This window comes from Alligator sinensis, unplaced genomic scaffold (assembly GCF_000455745.1).
Source record: "Alligator sinensis unplaced genomic scaffold, ASM45574v1 scaffold49_1, whole genome shotgun sequence".
Lineage (NCBI taxonomy): Eukaryota > Metazoa > Chordata > Crocodylia > Alligatoridae > Alligator > Alligator sinensis.
The window spans coordinates 1,445,125-1,455,539 of record NW_005841970.1 but is presented as its reverse complement, the minus strand read 5'-3'; positions in this window follow the sequence as shown (position 1 = coordinate 1,455,539).

Below are 10,415 nucleotides of genomic sequence, written 5' to 3'. Positions count from 1 at the left end.
TATACATGTATATTAATACAACGCAATAAATTCCAGTACTTATCACACTGGAGTTTACTGCTCCAGGGCACCATGTTTTCATGTACACCCAGGACCAGAGTACATTGAGCCAGGTCAGAGCAGCCCCAGCTGGCAGGGACCCAGGAGGTCAGCCTTCCAACTGGGGCTGCTCCTGCCAGGCTCAACGTGATGCAGAGGGCCTGGCTAGAGCACAAGGGTACTCCCGTATGGGGCTAGCTGGCAGGCAGCCCCTGCACTGAAGCACTCTCATGCCCCAGCCAGCTGGCAAAGCATCTACACATGCATTGCTGTACACAAAAAAAACTTTGCAGCAGGACAGTACGTGTATTTACAAATACTAACCTGCTGTGGAGTTTATTAGTTTCCTGCCACCTAACAGATCTGCATGTGTAGACGCCGAGACATTTACTGCTGAGCTCATTAGGCAATTCCACAGTAAACATCTCATGTTAATGCGTCCAGTTTGTGTTCATTTTGGTGGTTTGGTTTGTGCTTTGGTGGGCTTTTCTTTTTCTTATTTTGTGATTTCCTTCTTTCCCTTTTTGCATCTGACATGACTGTAATTAAACATAAAATCTAAAGGGATAATAGGCATAAAGAAGAGATACTTAACCAATTTCAGATGGCAACACACCATAAAGTACAAACCCTATTATGCTACTGATTTCACTATATAATACAGATGTTTTTTCTATAAATAATTGATTTGTAAAACAAACAGTGGAAGTTACTTCGGTTACTTTTTCATTTCAGAATAATAACATAGTAAGACAGATTCCCCTCAAGACATGTTTTCTATGTTGAATATATCAGCCCCTCCCCTCCACCCCAAGACGAGCATACAAAAGGTGTATTATGCAGCAATATCCTGCAGTATTTTGTGAACTCCATATTTCCCAGGTTGTTCCCATGCTTAATTACCCTTCTTGCCCAGAAGCACTTTTGTGGCTATGTTCATTAAGGTGCATAGGGAAGCCATAACTATGTTGGAAGCTGAGACAGACGCAACCAGATCATGAATTCTCCCTGGGATGGACTCTAGTCCCACTTCAGTGTAGAAGGCAGCACTATATCACACTAAAGTTGCACCACATAAGAACAGTTAAATCAGGACCAGAGTCTTTTTCTTTCATACACATAAGCATGCTTGGGTTTTTGATGGTATGAGGATGGATGTGAGAAAAAATATTTAATCACATATATTGCACAGTACAGCTAGTAATGTACCAAGAAACCATTGAAAATTTTAGAGGGAAGGTATGATAAGCGGAGTGTGAAGGTCTCTAATGTACATAATTTATCTTAACTTAAAGATACCACCACCTCACTAGATCTGCACATCTGAGGGATGGATTATTCAAAGCTGTGCAGGAATTTCACACACATCATTCACAGGTCAATGAAGGGTGAATTCAACCATTCCTTGTACTTTACAGAAGCTGATGCTTTCTCTACAGTGCCCCTTTTACCTTGTTGAGCAGCGACTCACATCAGAGAGTGTGAGCAATGAGGGTATGAAAAAAAATGCATGTTGCTTCTTTAATGAATTAAAAATGTGGGATTATCACTCCAATTTACACATTGTTGTATTTAACACAAAAGGTGTTTCAACCATGCACCTCCCAGGACAAAACTGCACTTCTCACTTTTCAATTTATTTTCCTTTTTAAAAAATAAATAAATAAATAGCTCCCAGTTTTAAAATGAGAAGATATAAAAGGGGCAATTAAACTAACAGCTTAGGGGAAAGTAAAAATGACTGCTTTAACAAGGACCCTTTTCAAAGTAAAGAAAATATATTGAAATTGTCTAGAGTTGGATTATATTATGTGTGTTATCTCAATCACATTTTCCTATGTTAAATCACTTTAAAAATACAGCAGTCACAATATTACTGTAGTCTTTACACCTCACTCATTTTTAGGAGTCCACAGTCAGGATTTCCTGAAAATAAGACGATGAAAAAGTGATATTCATTCTTAGCTTTGAGGAATCCTGACTTTGCCCCACTCAGGGCATAGGGCTCCCAGATGGTGCTCTGTACTTCATGAGAGTAGATCCAACTACTCATAAGAAAATAACTGAGAAGAAAATTAAGATGGGAGTGAAGGAAATGCTTTATGGAGGAACAAGAATATTAGCACAGAGTAATGGGTGTTGAGGGAGAAGAAATAGTAAATTCTAATAATTCCTAAAGGCACAAATCACATTCATCTTTAAGGTTTGTAAGTGAACAAACACAATGGGATCCAAGAGCAAAGGGGCGGAGGAGGCAAGGAAGAATCTTGTGTTCTACGAGACCCAGCAGTCAAGGGCAGGTAGGTGCAGCTCACTTCCTCCTGCTGCTGCTCAATCCATGGTTTTCCCTGGGTCTGGTAATAGCTGACACTTCCTCCACCTTTACTTCTATACTGAAACGTTCTGCACTTGAGAAACAGATTCATGAGCCTGTGAAGCCAGTTTCAGAGCCTCTTGAAGTAGCACTGCCTCAAGTATTATGTATTATATACATGGAAGAGAGAAAAAAGGCAAAAAATAGAGAATTAGGCACCCATCCAACATTCCCCAAACGCCCTAACCATAACCCAGTAACCAGCACCTCCACCAGTCCCGCAAGCAGACTCCACAAACACCACTAGTCTGATAGCCATTTCTCTTGCCATCCGCATCAAGCCATGACACTAACTTTCTTCATGTGATCCAGATATGTACTGGACTCCAACTAGAGAGAAGCACTTTTAACTACTGTTTTCAGGTCACAGAAAAAAAAATTAAAAACACTCCTAGCATCTAATGAAGTAGGTTGCTGCCTATAAAAGCTACTGTGTCTCTGAACCAGTTAGTCTCAAAGGTGCTTCCCTGCCCTATCATCTGTCTTCTCTGTATTTATAAAAATTTGTCATCTTCTTTCAATTCTTGAAGTATTCAGAAGGGAAATTGGTATCCAGGTGTAGTCATACCACAGCCTCATTTTAAACTCTGTTATTTTGTTATTATTTTTCCAGATTTCAGGATATGCTCAGCTTGGCACAATTGCTGGAGGTCTGTGTTGGAATAGCATGCACCCTGTAGCTCAGACCTAGGCATTTGGACCACCCTATTTAAAAATGTTTCTAATACCATCTATGCTTTTCAATGATACTTTAATAGCTCCATTTCTTAGAGTACATACAGCTGTTACATTAAGCATTACGTCAATCTAAATGCCCAACTGTGCAGGCATTTGGCGAGGTAAAATCAGGCAAAAAAATGGCAGGCCTAATATAAATTAGTTCAACTGAAGAGGTTAACCCAATCTATTGAGTGCCTGTACATGTCTGAAGTGCAACCTCAGAGATGGAAATTTTTAGCCCCTTGAACCTCCCATCCCCAGATGGACACCCTCCCACCCCCTACAGACCCACCGACCCTCCACCCTGCAGACCTACTAACTCCCCTCCCCACCCCACCCAAACCCACTACCCAACCAACCCATCCATGCCCCCATCCATGGCTCCTGGCATCAGCAAATGGCTGTATGTGCTGCTCCCGGTGTACGTTCACTCAGCTTAAAGTAAGCTTGGCAAATGTAGACCAGGTGCAGTGAATGCTTGTATGCACCTTTAGAGAGCAATTGCTAATAGATAAGGAACTTATTTTTAATGTATTTTTTCCACAAAGAAAATTTGTGAAGAAAAAAATCACATTGGTTTCTAGTGCACCAGAGACACGTGTAAGATGTCTCTCGTAACACTGTTCCATTTGCTCACATATTATTGATGATTAAATATATCCTCTCTTTATTTGATAGTGGAGCTCTCCTCAAGTGATAACACATATCACTATTAATATCCCTGATAGAGTGCCTAATGGAGTCCCAGGACTGCAAGCACTATGAGGATTGCTGAGGTATAATACATACCTCAGTAAGGGCATCAGCACTGCTTAGATTACATAGTGAAAGATGATTTTTTTTGTTTAAGTGCTTTCCCTGCAGACCACCTGGCATGTAAAAAACAAGTTATATTCTCTCTGCCTCTTTATGTTTTCATATTACGTTCACCACCATGGCATCATCACATAAAAATCTATTAATCAAATTTCAGTGTTTAATTTTGTAGCTGCTCCCTAAGCAATATAAAACCCAGCTTACACCTTCCCAGCTGTGCTAAGAGCAAAAAAGCAGTTTTTGTTGTATGTACATAAATATGATTCAAGTATGCACGGGGAGTCTGTGCACTTGCTAAGAAGGTAACTTTTTTTTTCCAAGTGATATTTTGGTATATCATCTTCCTTTAAAGATAAAGGTAACTGATTTCTTTAATGATGAGAAATGTCCCTTTAAACAAAGAGCTGGAGCAATTGAATTTCAGTAACTGGGGTACATTCAAATGTCAAATTAATCAACACACTGTATACTTCACAATTTCATCCTCATTACAATTAAATAAAGAGTTTTTCCAAGGTCTTCCTTTTCTGGTTCATGCCAAAAAATTATAATGCTTAACAATTAACTGTAAACACTTCTTAAGTCATTGTTTACAGCCCACGCCAGTGAAATGCAATTCCATGGGGTTTATCAGCAAAAACAGCTTATGAGTCTTGGTTCCACAGGAAATCCCACAGAGACAAGGCTTTGGAACTACAAATGTGACTATATATTATGTGTTGAGCCATCAAATGCAATTTAACACTTACAGGGCAATATCAAAAGGACAGGACTTTCCTTCCAGTTCAGTAATGTCCAAAATTTTGATTTTCATGAGAGGAAGGAAAACTTGGATATAAGTGATATATTTCGTACAATAAATTTAATTACACTTACTTAGACTGGCATACACTATGAAAAAATGTAAACAGTATTACAATGCAGTGACATGAATAAGTTATTGATGCTCTTAAATAGAATCTGAGAGATATTACCCAGGAATAGTATTACTAAGCCAAAGATAGTCTAGTCCTACCATCTCTAGCAATGATCTCATCAGTTCTCCCAAGGTAAACAGCAATAGATCTGGTCATTTTTTCAAACTAGAGGGAATACCCAGGTACATCAAGGACTGAAGAAGCATTGATTATTCAATAGATGGCATTCGTCTCTGAGCCAATACTAAACCAATACTGTGTTGATCAAAGTCATTTGTTTACTGAAGGTACCACCTTTCTGACGAGCTGGTGACTTGAGAAAAAGTGCCATGGCACTTTCCACAACAAAACGTTTATTTACTCCTGTTTTCTATCCAAATATTCTACCTGCCTGTTACAAACAATCTTAAGCAATTTACAAACTATAAATAGCTACTCAAGTATATTTTATCGAAAGGAAAACCAAAGCACAAAGATGTTAATCAATGCACATCCACTGCAGAAGCCTAAATGCAGACTCCTCCTAAATTCCATTTTCAAAAGTGATTTAGGATTCTAAACCATTTATATTCCTTTAAAAATGCCATTCTGTAGTAAAGGGCAGAGAAGATCTTAACCAGGATAATGATAGAGACTAACAGGTAGGAAAATTGTCTAACAACACCTTTCTATTCAAGTAGGAGGAACCTCTTGAGAGATAGAAGACTTGCCTTTGGATCATTTAAAACAAATCTGGACTAAGTACAGTACTATCAACAGAAGGGAATAACTCTGGGCATATCTGCAATGTAACTGAGATGGGGATGATTGCAGCCTGGGTAGCTAGCTTGGGCAACCACAGCAGTGATGCATGGACATCACATGAATCTGAGTGTGTTCCCAGAATCGCCTGAGGATTCAACACTATATGCTGTCAACCACTCCACCACATCTTCACTGCTGTTGTTACCTGAGCTAGCTAGATTAAAGCAGTGACGGTAAACCAGCCCATGATATAATTACACCTTGGATTGTGGTATAAAAGCACTCACCATGGGATGAATTAGTGACTTAACAGATCCTTAGCCTTACTGTTATTACTGCACATACCCAATGAAATAAATAATTACAACTATTTCTGACTTCAGGGATCTACATATATTCAAAGTCACAACTCTGATTTGCCTCATATAATTCAAGCCTTTTTCTGAATAAATTTGTCACTTTGATTTCCTCAGGAAAATAGCCATGCCAGCAATCATTCTGGGTATTACTCATTATAATAAAGTTTGATTAAATATTAAAACCTGTAGCACTTTCAATTATAATAAAACCACCAACATTCCTTCAGCAGCTTTAAAAAAGTCACGTCTAGTCTAGGTAATTTTCAAGAGGGACAGTGGAAGGACTAGTCCTCATCCTCTAATATTCCATTGAGACCTTCCTCCCTAGAACGGTGTGTACTCGGCAAACACTTTCAGTTGCATTACAACTGTTCACATAGCAACACACTCATTCTCAGAAGAATTCTTTGGTTTCTTTTTAATCTACGGAGTCTTCCCAGATCTTAAAATATGTAGATTCTTTTATTTCCTTTCACTAACAGTTACGGAAAAATAATGTTGCTTAGTCAAGAAACATTCTATCCTGTTTGCCTATCTCCATTTATTCTCCCAGCATATGAGAAAGCTTTAGAAAATTACCTTTTGGTTTTATGTTCCTATTCTTCAAGGCCTCTTTTTATTTTTGCACAATGTAGATATGCTTTCCCACTGGAAATTTCCACATAGAATACAAATGGCCAATTCTTTATTTTATTACAGTTTATGTTTTGTATAACGTAAAGCCTGTTGAGTGCATTTAGCATTCCCTTTCCAATTGCTCCCTCTCTCTCTGCCACCTTCCAATTGTTTTCTTTTTTATTTCTGCTTCTTGAATAGCTCACCCAGATTCCACTGACATCAGAGAATGGATGCCCCTTAACCCCACTAAGATTTGAATCGGCCTTGCTGTCCCTGTGCAAATAAAACTGAATTTTTAAGAAGGCAATTTTAAACACATAGTGAAACATAAGTATCATTATGCCCCTTTATAAATCCATGGTGTATCCACACCTGGAATACTGTGCCTAGTTTTGGTCCTCACACCTCAAAAAGGATATAGAAGAACCAAAGAAGGGCAATAAGGATGATTAGCAGTATGAAAGAGAGACTAAAGAGGGTAGAGTTATTCAGTTTAGAAAAGAGATGCTGGGTGGGGGGTGGGGCATGATAAGGGTTTACAAGAACTAGGGGTCATAAAATGAAACTAATAAGTAGTAAGTTTAAAACTAATAAAATGAAGTTCTTTTTCACACAGGATGTCATTAAAGAGTGTCACCAGATGTTGTGGAAGCTGACAGTTTAGCCAGATCCAAAAATGAATTGGACAAATTGTTGGAGGAATATGCATCAATAGTTACTGATATGGGAGTCAGAGGTACAGGTCTCCCTAGACTTTAAATGCTGGAAACTGCAAGTAGGAGATGAACAGGGGAAAAGTTCTGGTCATACCCTGTTCGCTTTTCCTTTTCAGCATCCATTTTCTGCTAGTGTGTGATACAGGATACTGAGCAAGATGGACCTATGGTGTAACCTGGCAAATGGCAGTTCTTACATTCTTACACACTAGTGAATCCTATCTCAACAAGCAAGCCATTTTCTGTCACTCATGATATTATCATTGCCACCTAAGTGCAGGCTGTGCCTCCTCCTTTGTTCGTTCCTCAGTGGGCATGTCTACATGTGCCATTAGGGAACAGTAATAGACTGGAGCTTATTGCTCCACAATTTATTGCTCCTGGGAAGCTCCTGGGTGCATACATTCAGCGTGCAGCACATTGAGCCAAGACGCAGCAGTCCTGGCTGGCAGGAGGCCCTGGGGATCAGCCTGCCAGCCCAGGGCTGCTCCGACTGGGCTCAATGTGCTGCAGAGGGGCTGGCTGGGGCATGAGCATGCTTTAGTGTGGGGCTGGCTGGCAGGCAGCCCCAGCACTGAAACAGCCACATGCCCCAGCTAGCCAGTATTTATAAGTCCTACCCTGCTGTGGAGTTTATTAGTTTTGTTCGCCCTAATAGGGCCACACATTTAGACGCTGAGACATTTACTGCACAGTTAATTAGGCAACTGTGCAGTAAACATCTCATGTAGACGTGCCCACTCAGTACCAAACTTTGGCTGTGGAATATGGTTTGTGGTGACATGTATTTCCATAAGAGATGTGGTTTTGGTCCTAAGAAATTTCTAGAATTATTCCAGTACAGGACTAGTAGAAATCACTGTGTCACTAATGCCTAGAGCCTCAGACAGGCTATAGCCTCATTATCTAATACACGGTGCAGAAACAGAACCTATTTCTCAGAGATACAAATCCCTTTCACCCCTTTAGGAATCATGTGATATAAAGGTACTGTTCCTTTTTTTGTTTTTTACTTTATCCCTCACCTAGACTTAGAGGCACACCACCTGGCCATATCGAGTCTTCCATCATCCCTCCCATTACTTTCTTTTCTTTCTTTTTTGGCTTGCAATCCCTCTACATTTTTAAGCTAGTACTTAATAATTCATACAAAGAACCCTTATGTCATATATTTCAGATGATCTATACAGGTACACCCAGGTGTCAAATTTGAGGTTTCAAAAGAAGATCTAAGAATTTTATTTTTAATTCTCTCTAAGTAGAACCTTGTGCAAAATGAATGTGAATCTTACATTCCTAAGCATGAGATGCTGGGTAAAGTGAACTATCTTGTGTGTGTGAAGTGGGTAAAGGTAACTATCATATTCTTCATACCAGTATTTTGCTTGGGAGTCAAGAATGACTACTAAAGGAATTACGTATATGCATTTTCCAAAATAAATAATAATTACCCATTATGGAAAAAGCACACCCTGCCAGCAATAGTTACTAAGTGTTGGGGTATATGGAAAAATACAATAGATATCAAACCTAGAAAGAGAATTCCAGGCTGAATTCAAATTGTTACTGAGATGGAAATTGTTACAGTAACCAGAGATGTTTTTGCTTGCATGCCTGGGGAATCCTACTTCTGTTGAGCACTGCTGCTGTTGCTATGGAGAAAAGGAACAGTACCCTGACAGTCTAGGCATAATGGACAGAAAAATCCACAATCAACAGAGCTGGCCACATATGAGAGAAATAGTTACTCCTACAACCAAAGGAAATGGGAACTTCTCAAACTGCTCTACTCTATTTAGCATTTGGAAATTTCTATGGTGCGCAAGTAATCTCTACACAAACAATTTTGGACAATACAATTATTCCAAAGTTTAATGTGCAAAATCCTGTATTTTTTATTAGAAAAAAACACATAACTCCCTTTTAATTACCATTAACTTTAATGCTGCGTACACTGGCCTTGAACCTGCAAGCTGAAGTACACAGGCTAATTTCAGGAAGGGAGTATATATGAGTTTTATTGGGACAATCTTCCTGTAATAGGTTAGGGATGAGGTAATATATAACATAATGAGCATAATAACTATAATATATGACCTTTTTTCCTATATCTCAACCTACTTCTCTACTGAAGCACATGCCCAATATATTCAGGACTAAAAAAGAAAAGAAGTACGGAACTATCATAAGAGTGCCATGCAATCCTTCCACCATTTCCGCAGATGACTTCTGAATCTCTGCAGCTTTCCTTTTTTATAGAAGGGTTGAGGGTGCTTCGTACTACCTATTGTTGACAGCCAGACCTTAGCATAATTTGTAAGGTGGCAATATTGTCATGCAATCTCTTGAGCTGATGAGGCAGTCTGTGCAAACTGCCTATTCTGGCCTGTCCATCCTGAGTAGTCAGGAAAGAGCACCTCTGGACTCTTTGTTCCTTGACCACTCTACTCTGTAGTTACCCTGGAGTCATCCAGCCTCTGTATGAACAATAGCATTTGCTGGGCACATCTACAAATGCAATTAATTTGCAGCAATAAACTCCGGCACATATCGCACCAGAGTTTATTGCTCCTAAGCGCGCCATTTGAACATGCGCCCAGGACCGCAGCACGTTGAGCCAGGACAGAGCAGCAGGGAACCTGAAGGTCAGCCTGCCAGCCCGGGGGCTGCTCCTACTTGGCTCAACATGCTGCAGAGGGGCTGGCTGGGGCACAAGGGTGCTGCAGTGCAAAGATAGCTGGCAGGCAGTCCCTGCACTGAAGCCCCTGTGCCCCAGCCAGCCAGGTCAGCATCTACATGTGTGCTGCTGTGTGCTAAAAACCTCCACTGCTGGGTACCACTTGTATTTACAATAGAGCTGCATGTGTATATGCTGAGATGTTTACTGCAGAGCTAATTAGGCAGCTCCACAGTAAACAGCTTGTGTAGACGCACCCACTGAGTAGAAAATATCACAGACGGGAACAAGAATGGAAGTACTATCCCACAGCAGAGTGTATTATTTAAAGTTTACTGCCACCTAATAGGGCTGTACATATAGATGCTGAGGCGTTTACTGCCGAACTAATTAGGCAGCTCTGTAGTAAACATCTTGTGTAGATGTATCCGCTGA